The sequence below is a fragment of the Callospermophilus lateralis genome, chromosome 6, assembly GCF_048772815.1.
Source record: "Callospermophilus lateralis isolate mCalLat2 chromosome 6, mCalLat2.hap1, whole genome shotgun sequence".
Lineage (NCBI taxonomy): Eukaryota > Metazoa > Chordata > Mammalia > Rodentia > Sciuridae > Callospermophilus > Callospermophilus lateralis.
In genome coordinates this window covers 67,137,290-67,152,663 of record NC_135310.1, presented here as the reverse complement: position 1 = coordinate 67,152,663, position 15,374 = coordinate 67,137,290, and the positions used below count along the sequence as shown (strand labels likewise).

The following is a 15,374-nucleotide window of genomic DNA, read 5'->3' as shown; positions in this document are numbered from 1 at the left end:
AGCTTTCCCATTATAATACTACTCTCAATTTTAAGATTTATAACTTAAATATTAATAACATATCCTGATTGCATCTTGACAAAAAAAAAGACTCAATTTCAGAACTTAGGACTTCATATTAGTTACACATGATTTTTGACAGATATACAGTATGTGTGTATGTGTGTGTGTGTGTGTGTGTGTCTGTGTGTGCGCGCGCACGCGTGCACGTACATACATGTGGGGAAGTGCATAACAAAAAGGCAAAAGCAAAGAAACTCAGGAAAATGCATAATTTTAAAGTGAAATAAAATATATTAAATAATGAATGAATCATTAGTATTTGTATTATAGTAAGATTAACAATCCTACTCTAAGTTCACCTGCATAGATTTATACATTTATAAACAAAACATGTGCTTATGACACACTCTAATGTGTGTGTCACTCTATGCTAAAGGCACAGAAGTTACACTGCTTATACTGTTGTACTGTACCCTGGAAGGTGGGAAGCATGTGTAGGTAATTCACCAGCCTCTTTTCTCTTGTCCACCACCGGTAGACCTCTGACTCAGAACACACGGTGCAAGAATCATTAATGTCAATCTTCTCACTTCACAAAATAGATGAATAAAAGATGTCTTTATTTGGAATGATTGGGCCCACTTAGAAGGTAAACTTTAAAAAATCTAAGCATGGAATGAATAACAATGTAAAAATGAATTCCAGATGGACTAAAAATTCTAAAGTTAAAAAAAAATTCTAGAAATGATATAATAAACTTTGTGAAAATGTTCCTATGGCTTTGATGGAGGAGGACTCCCTAAGAAAGTAAACACAAAAGTCTTAAAAAAATAAAAAGGCTGGCCATCTATTTACACAATACAAAAATCCATCAGGAGCTTTGCTGCCCATCTGCTTATATGTGGGCTGCACACAATGAACTCCTTCCAGGGAGTACAGTATGTAAAGGGATGGTAAAAATGGAGCTTTACATTGGAGAAATCTCACCAATGCTGCATCAGCCAGCTGATCAAGATAATGGTAATTCATCTTAATAGCTTTCTGGCAGTCTTCAAGGCAAGCCAAGGGAGATAGGTTCAAGGGGAGTGGCAAGATTCTAGAGGAGCATGTGGATCCAGAAATATTACCATTTTTGAAAAATGCAATCTGTCACAATATATGTAAAACTCATACAAAGGGAAAAGATGTAGCCATATGTATGCACACACACTAGTAAAAAAAAGGATATAAGTATGTGTTTTACTCAAGTTAATATGAAAAAAGCAATAAAAATGCAAAAGATATTTCTCCTCACTACATGGAGGAAAATCAATTCAAAAATACTTTTATGTTTCACACTCGGAAAAGTAAGGATTAATTACATCAAAGCTGGAGAAGATGTAGGAAAATGGGTGATTTTTATGAAACTGCAACGAAAATAAAGGTAAACCCCTCATGTCTCACTGGTAACCCTTATTTGCAACGGGACCTGGAAATGTAGTTCTTTCAAGTTGACACATAACCCAGGGTCTGCTTCCAAGACAGGAGGAGAAGGGGTAATTTTTTGAGTCAACTAGAATTTCTACTATAATCATTAAATATGTATTTGTTCAGAAGCCAGGCATGATGGTGCAGGCCTGTAATCCCAGCAGCTCAGAAGGCTGAGGCAGGAGGATCATGAGTTCAAAGCCAGCCTGAGCAACTCAGTGAGGTCCTTAGCAACTCAGCAAGACAGTGTCTCTAAATAAAATATAAAAAACTGCTGGGGATGTGGCTCAGTGGAAAAGCACCCCGGGTTTAATCCTCCCCCCAAAAAAATGTATTTGTTTAAATGTATCACCACAGTTATAGTAAATTAAGTTCACTCTTCTGAAGTTGTATTGTGCATACCATCAATGTGATCATTAACTCAGCAGCTGTGATACTTCTGGCTTTATTCTGCCACTTCATTAATATGTGTTAATATGTGATGTATACATACGTCTGTGTGTGAAAACAGGATCCTTTATATTAACTTTTCTAGAGCTATTTACTTAAATTTCTGACAGAAAAGACTTTCCTCACAATAGAACTATTCCAACATAAAAATGGAAATTTATTTCTTTCTCCATCAGTAGATCATTCCTAAAAATTTTCATGGACTCATGTATAAGGTCAGACATATATGAGATTGTTGATTGTTATTTGTGGTGGCAAATAGTTGAAGGTTACCTGGATTTCCATCATTCGGTAAACAGATAAATTAAATGGAAAAGATACATACAATGAATTACCATGCAGTGGTATTAAATATATAAAATCATATTGCAGACTGAAAAATATAAAAACAGTATAATACAACTTATATAAATTAAAAACACATACAAACAATATTACATACTTCTCAATGTTATATATCTATTCAAAGATTATTAAAACATTAGAAATGAATGTTGACTGTCCAGAAACTGAATGAAACAAGGGTCCTTGGGCATTTTTCTCTCTTGTTCTCTTTCTATATGATCTTCCCAGTATAATAGCATTGGGATGGTTGGCATAATTACATGGTATGCTTTTAGAGACTTGTTTTTAGTACATCCTACAATATTAAACTTTGTTTAATAAGTCAGAGAACCAGTGTGGAGATACTATCATTTTCTGAGTGTGTGTGTTTTTCACTACACCTCCTAAAACTGGGAAAATAAACACAGATTAATACCATGGTCATCCCATATGCTTTTAAAATGAGATGCTCGTAAGCCATGATTTTATCTGGTTTTCATAACTGCCTCCTTCCATTGGTGGACCACTCTGGCATTTGGGGTCTCCAGGAATTAAGAAACATTAACAAATAATCTCCAGAAGGTCTGAATATTTTCATTTTCTTATTTATGCTTCACATGGCCAATTTCCTTTGTGCAAGGCCCTGAGGAAGATTCACAGCACACACATGTGGCCATGTCTGTAGGACTGAACTTCTTCAGCAAAGGCTCTGGGGCTATAAACTGGCTTCTATCTGGAAACTCTGGTTGAGATCATGCATTTCCAACACAGTGACTGAAGTCAAGTTTCTGCCAACCAAGGCTGCAAGTTTAGATGCTGTCCATTCATTTTATTTCTAAGGACCCTGTGACCAATTACCCATCACTATAGATCTTTCTGGGTCAAAATCTCTAATTAGCATTCTGTCCTTACAGATTATGATATGTGTTTCTATCTTTCCCTTATGCTTCAATGCCACCACCTACCTAACTGCTGTCATTCTGGGATTCCATTTTTGTGACTGATATCAGGGAACCCAATTCCATTGCACCATCTTCTCCCATCACTTATGGCTAACCAAGGACAGCTATCAGGGAGTTTATGAAGGATGATGATGTGTCTTCCTCAACGCACTTCTTAATGCCTTGGTGACAGAAAACCTCCAGACTCCATGGAGGGTATAGTTAGCAGGTAGCTGAGAATATTGCATACACAAGAAGCCTTCCAACAATTCCAGCTTCCTTAGTTTTCAGATGCCTTCTCTTGTATCTTCAATTCTCAAAGTGTGGTTCTAGGATCAGCAAAGTCAATATCACTTGAACGCTAAGATTCTGTTGAATGCTAGATTTTGAGACCCAGTATCATACAATAGGGAATATTTGTCAATTCAACCTCATAACCAGTAGGCTTTTTTAAAATCCAGGCTTTAATTAGTTAATATAGCAGGTCACCAATTATATCACAGGTACTGGAACCAACACATTATATTCAGAATTTCACATAAGCACACTCAAGGCAATGAGCTCAGTTCAATCAAGTCTTATCATTTATCCTCCTTGAATTAGACCATTGGAATTTTCTCCTGTATATGCTCTTGACAGTTCTGACAATATTTAGTGAGGTCAAAACTTTTGGGGGCAAAGACTATGTCCAACTTTTAAAAATCTACATCATGTTGGGATTTAACTCTTATGTGTGAATCTGTGGGCAATAAAAAACAGTGAGGAAATAGATCCTGAGAAGAATGAGGATCTGCTTGCCTAAGGTGTAATCACTGAAAGATTTTCATTCAGAGGAAAGATGATTTCCTGGAGGGCAAGAGAAGGCTCCTCTGGGACAAAGTCAGATTAGAATTTAACTTTCTCACCTTCATGTGTGTCTGTGCAAATGGCCTCATCTACTCCTTTCCCACTAGCACCTTTGCTTTAGTATGAAAGATCTAATAGAATGGAACATTTCATTGACATTGCGTTACTGCGGGCCTTCCAATCAGGCCCTGGGCTTGGGGCTCAGCCATATCTACCCTGCAACCTACAGGAGAGGAGAGGCTATTTCAAAGCTTCCATGGAGGCGAGATTCTCTATGAATGTTCACAGTTGGACATTCATGATTTTCACTCTTTCCCTTCCTTGTTGTAAACCATTGAAACTATCTTTGTTATCATTATTAATCATATGTATTGTTGCCTTCATAGTGACACGTCACCACACTGTCTACAGAAGAAGAAAAACTTTAAAACAAAGGAAACTACCAATTCCAGTGGAGATTGCAGGAGAAGGGATGAACAAGTAATGGAATATCACAGAAATGTTAAAATGATGGGCTCGGATTGTGGCTCAGCAGTAGAGTGCTCACCTAGCATGGGCGGGACCCAGGTTTGATTCTCAGCACCACATAAAAATAAAGGCATTGTGTTGTGTCCATCTACACACAAAAAAGATTCTCTCTCTCTCCTCCCCTCTCTCTCTCCTTTAAAAAAAAAAAGAAAGGAAATGTTAAAATGAACTTAGTATCAACATCAGTCATTCTTGGAAACATAATATTGAGTCAAGAAAGCAAGTCCAAGAAGTATACTTATATAGTGTGACATTATTGATATTTTAAAGCTCAAAAGCAAGCAAAAGTGAACAGTATGTTTTTAGGCAATGGATGAAAATGACTTAAAACTGTATTCAGAAGTATATAGCCCATATACACTTAAAAATTACATAAATGTTTTTAAAACTATAAAGGTAAAGGAAGTATGACCATGCTTTCTGGAGACCCATGATGGTTCCCAGTTGCTGGAAAGGATCACCTAGTGATCAGCATGGAAGGGTAAAGAAAGTCACTGGTAATAAATGCTGTTGGATTTTGTGGGAAATGGAAGAAAAGGAGGTAGTGATATAATGAAATAAATTAGCAAGCCCATAAGTAAAATTTAAAATCAATAAATTAAGCAATAAGCATATCAGTATTTTATTTTGCAATAAATATCAAGAGGAATAACCATCTCAAAGAATTAACGTGCTTGCACTTGTAAGGTGGGATAGAAGAAACCTGAGGCAAGGCTTGATCCTTTTCTTCCTAAGTCTTCTGTGGATTTTGTTTTTGACAACTTTGTTTCTAATGTATTTTAATAGAATGTTTTAATTATATAAAATTGTAAAATGGAAAACTATCAAAGAAATGCTGGTGATCAGGGTTTAGAAACTGTGAAATAACTGGGAATTACCTGAGAACAGGAGGACCCAGGAAATAGAAGTATTGGATGCAAATCTAATTTTGGCTCTGCCACCAATGAGCTGGGTTCCTCTAGGTCGTAGGAAAGCTATCCAATCAGAACATCTCATGAGGAGTTTGAAGAGGTGACCATAATGTGCATTCCAGTTCTAAACTTTTCTACTATTATTTCAGTCTAGCATTTAAGTTTTGGTCATAATCATTATTATCTTTTAGTGACCATTCATTTAGGCCTGTTATGCCTTTGCCACCATCTCTGTTAGATTTCCATGCCCAGTGACACTGAGGCCTCTACTGTGCAAAGTTCCTTTTACATTGAAAATATCCCAAAAGAATGAGGAAGGGTCCCCCCCCTCCTCCCCTGCTTTATCCTCTGACAAAAGAAAAGTTTGCTTCTGAAAAAGAATAAAAACATGAAGGAAAGAGGGATGGAGAGGCAAAATTTAACTCTGCTTTTATCCCATCTCTGTGACTTAACATTAGAACTCTATTATCTTGTTGGCAGAACAGTTTTCATGCCTGTTCCAGACCTCTTCTGTTTCATGCTGAGATTGTACATTTTGAACTTCAAAGCTTAAAAAAAATAGCACATCCTACATGAAGATTTCCCTCTTTTTGGCTTCCAAGTTCTGGAGGACCCACTTACTCTGAAATCACTTTCCCTACAAATAGCAATTGAACCAGCATCGGGGGGAGGTAAATTCTGACATTCTGGATGAGTGATCACACCCGGACACCAGGTAAACTCTTTTAGAACCAAAGGGACTGGGTCACAAGTGATCCTACTATTGATTGACACCTTAATAGTGCCCTCAGGCTCCACTGGACCATCTTTTAGATCTACATTTGTATGTAATCACCTGAAAAATAGGACATCAATTCTAACTTCCACAGAAAATTTAGCAACTTGAGTTTTAAATTGTCTTTGCCTTTTATATCTGTATTCCTGAGGAATAGTCTGCCATTACACCATGTACTCTCCTATTTACGTCATGTTTATCACTCCATTTGTACCCTTAAAGTCCCTAGGTACCAATAAAACAAAATTATACCTCTCAGAATCACTGCTGACCATTTTAACTCTCTATTCTTGGATGTTTTGTTGTTTGGGTTATTGTTTTCATACCTCTAATCCTATTAGAAGTTGCGAATAAGTGTGCCTGTCTAGATTCTATTTCTCTCTTTCATAACTGTGTCACTTGGAGTTGTTTTTCTGATGTATTTCCCCCAGTGACATTTAATTATGTGGGCTTAAGTTTACAGTTTTTACAAAAGAGCATATGAGTGACTAACTTCAACAAAACTATTATAGGAACCATAAATCCCTATAGCCTGTGATAAAAAACCTTGGGTTTTGGGGGTGTGGGGGGGGGAATCATGTGAGCTTTTTATTCGTGCAGTTTGTGGCTGATTTTGTCAATTCTACCATACTTTCCATGGCATGATGATAGGGATCGTTCATATCTGAAAGTTATTATGAGTTTGATTTCATTTAACACAAACATTTATTGGACACTTGTTTTGTGCAAAGCACTGTGCCAAGTATTTTAAAGGATAACAAAGTGAGTCAAACAAGATGCTAGCCTTCCAAAGAGGGTAGATATGTAGTTCTGATTCTAAAATTTGTTGGCTAAATTCTTCACAAATATCATTTTCTTTTTTCAATATCATAATTTTATTTGTATGTGGTGCTGGTGATCAAACCCAGTGCCTCACACATGGTAGGCGAGCATTCTACCTCTAGAGCCACAAATATCATTTTCAATATGCCTATTTCTTCAGAAGGGTAAATCATAACTTATTTAGCTAAACTGCTTTTACTTAACCATCTTCCAAAATAGATGGAAGCAAGTGATACAGAGTAATAAAACTAAATATGGTGATAGTGTAGAAAGAGATGCTTCATTTTATCTCAGGAATCTTGGAAGGCTTTTAGAAGAATAGAAATTTGACTGGCCCTTGAAGAATTGACCAGAAATTCATAGGAGGATATGAACATAGAACAAAAAGACATTTCAACAGTTGGATGAAGTGATGTATGTCTGTAGCCCCAGCTAACAGGGAGGCTGGAAGCACATAAATACTAGATGTATACCAGAAAATTCATAAAGTTTGTCTATCATTAATGTAATAAAGGAGTAATATCTAGCAATATCTTCAATATATAGTAAGATTATATAACGTGTTATGAAAACACTAACCCCCCCCAATAGAAAATCTGGTAATATAAATTAAGGGTCTCAGAAAAGCTCATCTTTTGCTGCCCTCCCCTCAAATAATTCCACATCTAGGAACCTATCATGAGAACATAATCAAGGTATACTTAATGTTTCAATGCAAAGACTTTCACCATAAAAATTCTTAAAAAACAGATTAGGGTAGGAGGATATGGCTCAATAGCTTGTCTAGCATGCACAAGGCCCTCAGTGTGACTGATCTCCAGCACCGCAAAAAATAAATAAATAAATAAATAAAAAGCAGTTTGGTTAAATAAGTCATGATTTACCCTTCTGATGAAATAGGCATATTGAACATGATATTTGTGAAGAATTTGTAAAGGTACGAGAAAAGACTAATGATTTACTATCAAGAGATAAAATAGAATATAAAATGGTATCTATAATATGAGTATATATACACACACACAAATTTTGCTGAATTTCTTTAATTGAACATGTACTATTCTTACTTACCACCAGAAAAAAACATCTTAAAACAGTTTGATAATTTTATGTCCAGCTACATCTTAGCCAACAAATTTTAGAATTGGAACTACATATCTACAACAATGCTAGTCTCTATCTTGGCACTTGCTCTTCTTTTTCAAGGCTTTTAGTACTTGGTAGCACTTGCTTAAATCAAGTACTAATCTGCCCTCTACTGCTTCTACTTCACATAACTTTCTTTCAAAAGAAGACCCCTGAATTATCATTACAGATTGAAGACTTTATTCTTCCATACCCTAAGACCTTTTATCTGAGAATTAACACAAAGAAGAAAAGAATCTGGTTTTGGCATCATATTGTAACCTCAGCCAAAGACTTTTTTCTTTAAATTTTGGTCTTCCATTTATGTAAAACATGTCAGTTGCTTGTATAAATCTGAGTTCCATATATATATAAGCTATCTAGAAGATCTCTAAAACTTAGGACCAAATGCACTGAAGTTCAACCCTATCAAATAAACCATCATTATGTATATCAACACCCAAACCTTTTAAACCAGAATTAAAGAAATGATAAGTAGGAGTACTTTCATCTGTTCAGGGAAACATGGAATCTTATTCACTCTCTCTGCCAGATTCTATAAAGGAAGGGATAAAAAAGCAGACTTTGGGTAACCAAGGGGGAAAACGCACCTCTCCTAAAGAGGAACATGCCTGAATTACATTACATTCACAGAAAACAAGAGTGGATGGCTTGTTAATGTTTGGACTGAGGCCAATATTATGCAAAACTACATAGCTGATAAGAACTGAGTCCAAAACCGAAAGCCAAAGAAAGATAATTTAATTTTCATTAATTCAACCATGTTCTACCTTAGATTTTATACCACCGGACGTAAATTCTGTTTGGTTCATTATTAGACTCCCTATTTACAACACAGAACTGCATCAGAAGCCAAAAGCACATGATGTCGGAAGAAAAAAGAAGACTTCTAGCATCCCTTTTCTTGTGGATACTGCTGACGTAATACTACTTCTAATTCCTTTCGAGCATCTAAGAGAAGTAGGAATAAGACAAGGAAAAGAGACCTAGCAGGTACAGCATCTCCCTACCAGTATTTGTGTTCCAGAGGCTCTTCCTGAAACACCCCAATATTCATGGGATCAACTCCCCAAGTTCAAGGTAACAATGGGAATAGAGATACCCACCTTCTCCTACTCTGACAGGATGATGTCCTGTAGTGACACTTTTAGCACTATCTACCCTTAGAAAACACCCTTCCTCTCTGGATATGGGGCTCTGGCCTAAGGAATGTCCCAGTGCAACGGTAGCTCTTCTACCCTTCAAGGCCATTCTCTGCTCAACCTCAAACAAATCTCAGCATTTGAGTATTTTCAATAGACTCCTTCTGGCAAACGGTATGTCATGAATTACATGCTTAAGTGTAGCTTTTCATCTTATTTATGATATGAGTTAAGATAATTTTAGCCAATGGTAACAGAAAACAACTCAAGAGCAGGACAGAATCCCAGAATCAACAAACATTCAGGAGCATCTCTCTTGTTCTCGTCCAATTTTCACTCTGACAACTGACTTTAGCTTCTTGGTACAGCCTCCATTCTCGCTTTTCCATTCATAGAGCCATACTTTTCACAAGAGAAAGGATTTTTTCTTTCTTTCTTCTATTTTTCTGTTGTTTTTACTAGCAGAATCAAGCTGATTATGTTCAAAGATTCCTGCTTAGATTCTAAGCAGGAATTCTGCTTCATTCAGAAGCATTTGAGTTCTTAAATCAGGAAGAAACTAAATTTAGAGTCTTAAATAATTTGTTCCATTTTGCACTTGAGATTTTGAAAATAAAATTAAACAAACCAATAAAATAAGCAAGCCCTAGAATGCAGCAGCAGAAACCTTGTATTTGTTTTTTCCTCCCTTGGTGAATTTCAAACAAACAGTATAGGATGCTCAGGCAATACACAGTGCTTTAAGTAGAGATGATTTATGTCACCATGATTAAAAGGCATAAAGAAGTGAGGTGATCTTGTAACTAAATAGGAGCATAGCTTTGATTGGCACCTCTGATTAGTTCAAGGAAACCAAACACTGAATCAGAAAGAAGCCAACTCTCCATTAAAAACCAGGCTTCTCCCTCCAAGTTTTTGCCAAATGCAGAAAAAGAAATGCCCAGATCAGAAGACAGCAGGCAGCCTGTTGGGCACTGGTCAGAATCGTAGAATGGATTATTTTTCTTCTTCACATTCAAAAACTGTGTTCCCAGCCTTTTTTTGTTTCTTTATACAACCACCTCAGAACTTGGAATTTGTTTAAGAGTCTGGAATTTAAATTCACTCTAAACATCCTAATGAGCTTTTCTCAGACTACACTCCAGTCAGCTTGCTGAAGCAAAGATGTGAATGCATAGAATGATCACAAGGATGCACATTATCTCATGATGGTTAATTGGAGAAAAATGCAAGGTAAAATGATTTATGTCTGGGGCTGGAGTTGTGGCTCAGTGGTAGAGTGCTTGCCTGGCATGTGTGAGGCCCTGGGTTTGATCCTCAACACCGCATATGAATAAATAAAAGATCCACTGACAACTAAAATATGTTTTTTAAAAAATGATTTATGTTGAAAAGAGAAGACAAGGGAGAGAGTCTACGTTGTGCTACTGTGTGGAGATTTCTAGGGCATAATCTAGAGCCTGATGTTAAAATATGTTGAAATACAGTCTGAAAAGGCTTCTGCCCAAACTCCTGAAGGCAGTGTTAATGATACACAATGCACCCCATTTTGTAGAAGTACAGCATTGAAACAGCTCATTTTCACCCTATGTAAGGTTTTGCTATACTTAAAATAGGGAAGATTTTGCTGTAGTTCAAAAATGCCTAATTTGGAAGCTAAACATCCTTTGAAGCATTCTGAAGTAATAGACAATAGATAATAATATTAATGTCCATTTCTTTCCTCTTTTCTTTTTTTTTTTTAATACTGGGAATTGAACTCAGGGGTTTTCTGCCACTGAGCTACATTTCCAGTCCTTTTTATTCTTCATTTTGAGATAAGGTTGGGCTAACTTGCTGAGGCTGGCCTTGAACTTGCCATCCTCCTGCCTCAGTCTCTGGAATAGCTGGGCTTACAGAAATCTGCCACCAAGCCAGGCTCAATGTCTGTTTCTTATTCATGCATCCAAGATTCTCATAACAAATACAGACTAATCAATATCCAGCTTTCTCAATGACGTATTGCAGCTGAGAGTCTACTTGCTCAGTGGGTAGAATGCAGGCTTTTAACCAAGACCTCCTTTTCCATCCCCTCAGAGCCTCCATGTAAGGAGGAAAGGAGGAAAAGTTACCTGACTCTTCAGTTCAACAGTCATGTCGTTTTAAAAGTGGGAACAGTCTCAGTGCCTAATTCACAAGAGGATCAAACAAATTAAATAAAAATTCCTTAGGCAAGTACCTACCATAGTGTAAGCACTTGATCTTGCATGCTTCTATTACTTATCTCATAAATTCAGGAATTTGACATCAATGGGGAAAATTTAAAGCGTAGATAGTACAGAAAATAAATTTAAATTTTAATCTTCAAGCTAAAAACAGCCTTTCACAGTTACTCCACAGCATAAATCTGGTCAGATTAATATTTGAATCACATTTAAGGTCATCTTAAAGAAAGCTGTGACTCTTGCCCTGCTTCCAAGGCCATTTTATTTTAGAATAACAAACATCTTGGCTTCATACTTCTCCATGGCCATTTCTTGTAGTCATGAAAGATTGGATGAATATGCCCTTTACCAAAGCATCCTGGGTGACTGGCCTCAGTAACTGAGTTCTACAGGTGGTCATGAGCCTACTATTATTTTCCCTCTCATTCTTAGATAAGATGGATATGCTGTGTTAATAGCCTATAATATTTCAATTTATTCAGAATCAATATGTTAGGCTTGCAGGAGTATTAACAACCTGCTTCAAAAATAAAAATTTGGGCTGGGGAGATAGCTCAGTTGGTAGAGTGCTTGCCTCACATGCACAAGGCCCTGTGTTGAATCCCCAGCACCACCAAAAGAAACCTGAAAATTAAAAAAAAAAAAAAAAAATTCAGCCAGGCACAACGGCACACATTTATAATCCCAGCAGCTTGGGAATTTGAGGAAGAAAGATCACAACTTCAAAGTCAGTCTCAACAACTCAGCAAAGGCCCTAGGTAACTTAGCAAGGCCCTGTCTCAAAATAAAAAACAGAAAAGGCTGGAGATGTGGCTCAATGGTTAAGCACCCCTGGATTCAAATCTCTGGTACCAAAAAAAAAAAAAAAAAAAAATCACTAAATACCAAGTTATTACTGTGTCCACAAAGAAGACACTGCAACCAACCATGACTATGCAAAAAGCCAAGAGATTCCAAATTGAGTGCTCTCTTACCTTTCACTTTACGGAATGAATGAAGGAGTATTTTGATGAGTTAGGAGGCCATGTGACATGTAAATTCAAGAGTACTTACAAGGAAAAGAGCTTGGAGAAAATTCAAGAAGTCTCAGTGAAAAACATGAGACCATGATAGAAAATAATATTCACAAAGATTTGCATCTTGGTCATGAAATATAAACTGTAATACCTAATGTGATTTAAAAAAACAATGTTTTTCTATAATATGGTATAATTTTTAAAGATTTCTTTTACAGAAAAATAAGAACTTAATAGAAATGAAAACAGATTGATGTTGCAGAATAGATTGTGAGAGGGCACTTTTCTGCCTTCATTTAGATTTTATCTGGTTTAGACAATAGATTTTAAAAACATAAGATTATAGGAAAATATTGTTTTCCCTTTATTAATTTGAATATTGCTCTAGGCATTTTATTACAAAGAATTGAATTTAAATATAACTGGAAACATTCTAATGATGATCATAATAGTCTTGCTAATTGAAAACAGAACTGAGAACTTGGAATAGTACTGATGAGTCCACAAAGTACCCTCTTAAATTCAGCACATAATTTTAGTGTCTCTTTTGACTGCCAAGTGTAGTAGAGGGAAATGCCCAGAGCAGGCTATCCCCAGAGAGAAAGGCCTGTAGTACATTGGGAAGAATATTAGGGAAGATTAAGAGGAGGATTCTGTTCATTGACGAGAATATGGGAACTCATAAAACTGGACATGTATCTTAATTGTTTTAGAAATAGAAATCAATTTATAAACATTTATCATTCCCAACTATTAACATTGAAGCATCTACTTTATATGTTCTAGTTTTCCATGTCATTGGTCAAAGTGATCTTATCAGTAAATAAGCATTGTGGAGAGCTGCCTGCTCTGGAGTACCCTGACCCCTTCAAACATCTACTTCTGCAACCCTGTAAGCAAGCCAGAATGAAGAGTTTCTCCCAGTCCCTCACATCTCATAGCCAGCATTAACCCTTCTAACCAAGGAGTTGGAACGTGTGGGGAACAAGAAATAAATCATTATGTCTGCTGAGAAAAATGGCTCTGTGTTTATCTCCTAAATTGAAATGAGTCTTCAGTCCTAGACCTCCTTCACCATCACACAGTGATGTTTTATGCCAGAATCTCAAGTAATTTCATTTTAGCAGACATTTACCTGCCAGAAATGAATGAGAAGATTAGTGAAAATATTTAATTACTGAATAAATTAAACCAAATGTTACCAGAATGTTATTGCCTTGTCTGCCAGAGACAGTGCCACAATAATTACCAACTTTACCTGGAACCTCAGGAAAGACTTTACGGCAGAGATGGAAAATGAGTTTCCTTTTATATATCCACAAAGGACGGCAGCTGGAGAAGGGCTCTGCTGAGAGGAATTGAGGCAACTCCAAAATTAATCGGGGTACAAGAGCACCCAGGAACAAGGTGGCTGTGAGTGTGTGTGTAGTGGAGAGACATAAAGTGGCTTGATGGCACCTGAAAAGGAGGTAACACCTCCTTCAACCCCTGCCTGATGTTATGGTTTTGGTGTGAGGTATCCCACAAATGCTCATGTGTGAGATGATGCAAGAAGCTTTGGAGGAGAAATGATGGGGTTATGAGAATTTTAACCCAATCAGAGAATTAATCCCCTGATTAGGATTCACTGAACGGAAACTGAAGGCAGGTAGGATGTGACTACAGGAGGGGGGTCATTTGGGGTATTCATTTTGTATCTGGCCAGTTGAGTCTCTCTGTCTGCTTTATAGTGTCATGTTCCCAGCTGGACTGAGACCCCTGAAACCGTGAGCCCTCTTTTCCTCCTTAAATTGTGCTTTTCAGGTATTTTGATCACAGGAGTGAAAAAAAAAAAAATGACTAAAGCACCTGATTCCTGCAGTTCCTGTAATGTACCTGTCTTTCTAATCTCTGACCCTTCACGTGTGCTATTCTCTCTGCCTGATCACCACCCTCCAGACCCAGGCTTCATTGCTGAGGATCTCTTTGTGTTTCAAGAAAAAAGAGTACAGACAATTCTCCCCTTTTTGATCCAGATCAAAACAAGTTGGAAAATATAAAAATAGGGGAAAATTGCACATTATCACTAGAAATGAGCCATTGAACTACCAGAAATTTCAAGAGATATCTGCTGAATACAGTGTAAACAGATCCAGATGGAAGAACAGAACAGGGTCAGGGTGTAAAACACATCATACTCAGGAAGCAGTGTGATCCCTCAGAAAATTAGGTGGAAAACAATCTCACAAAGCACTCCTTGGTTGGAAAGGGAAAACAGGCTATGATATGAAAGGGACTGGAAGAAACATTTCAGTCTGGCTTGCTCACAGTAATGGAAAAGAAGTTTGCTTGAGGGGAGTAGGAGGTAAACCAGAGCAGGACAGCTCCACAGAGCAAAGAGCCAGCAGTATAATGGGATTGTACAACATGACTAGAACTTGGGCGGAGCATAGCAAGCAGCCAGGAGCCAAGCAGGGTGTGTCTATACCAAGCTGAGACACTCATTTATGTTTTCACCATAGAACATTTCTTTTTTAAAAAAAAAAAAAGTAATATTAAAGTTAAGAGAAAGAAGAGCTACATAAAATGGAAGATCTCTCCAACTCCCTGCCCAACATATACATGTACAGACCCCTAAAACTTTCCAAAGACCAATTTTCATGATCTGTTTTGTATCATTCCAGACATGTTTGATGTATATATCAATACATATTCACATACATAAAATATGGGTTTAGAATATTCTGCTAATATATTTTACCCAAAATATATATTGGATAGATTTCCAAGATAACACATTTTGATTGTAGAGTATTCCAT

The 15,374-nt window shown here is 36.9% G+C and overlaps 1 pseudogene; it reads left to right on the top strand.

The window, feature by feature from the left end:
• Positions 1-962: 962 nt before the first annotated feature.
• The window catches only part of LOC143401884 (nucleolar and spindle-associated protein 1-like), a 39,328-nt pseudogene continuing 24,916 nt past the window's right edge, over positions 963-15,374 (top strand).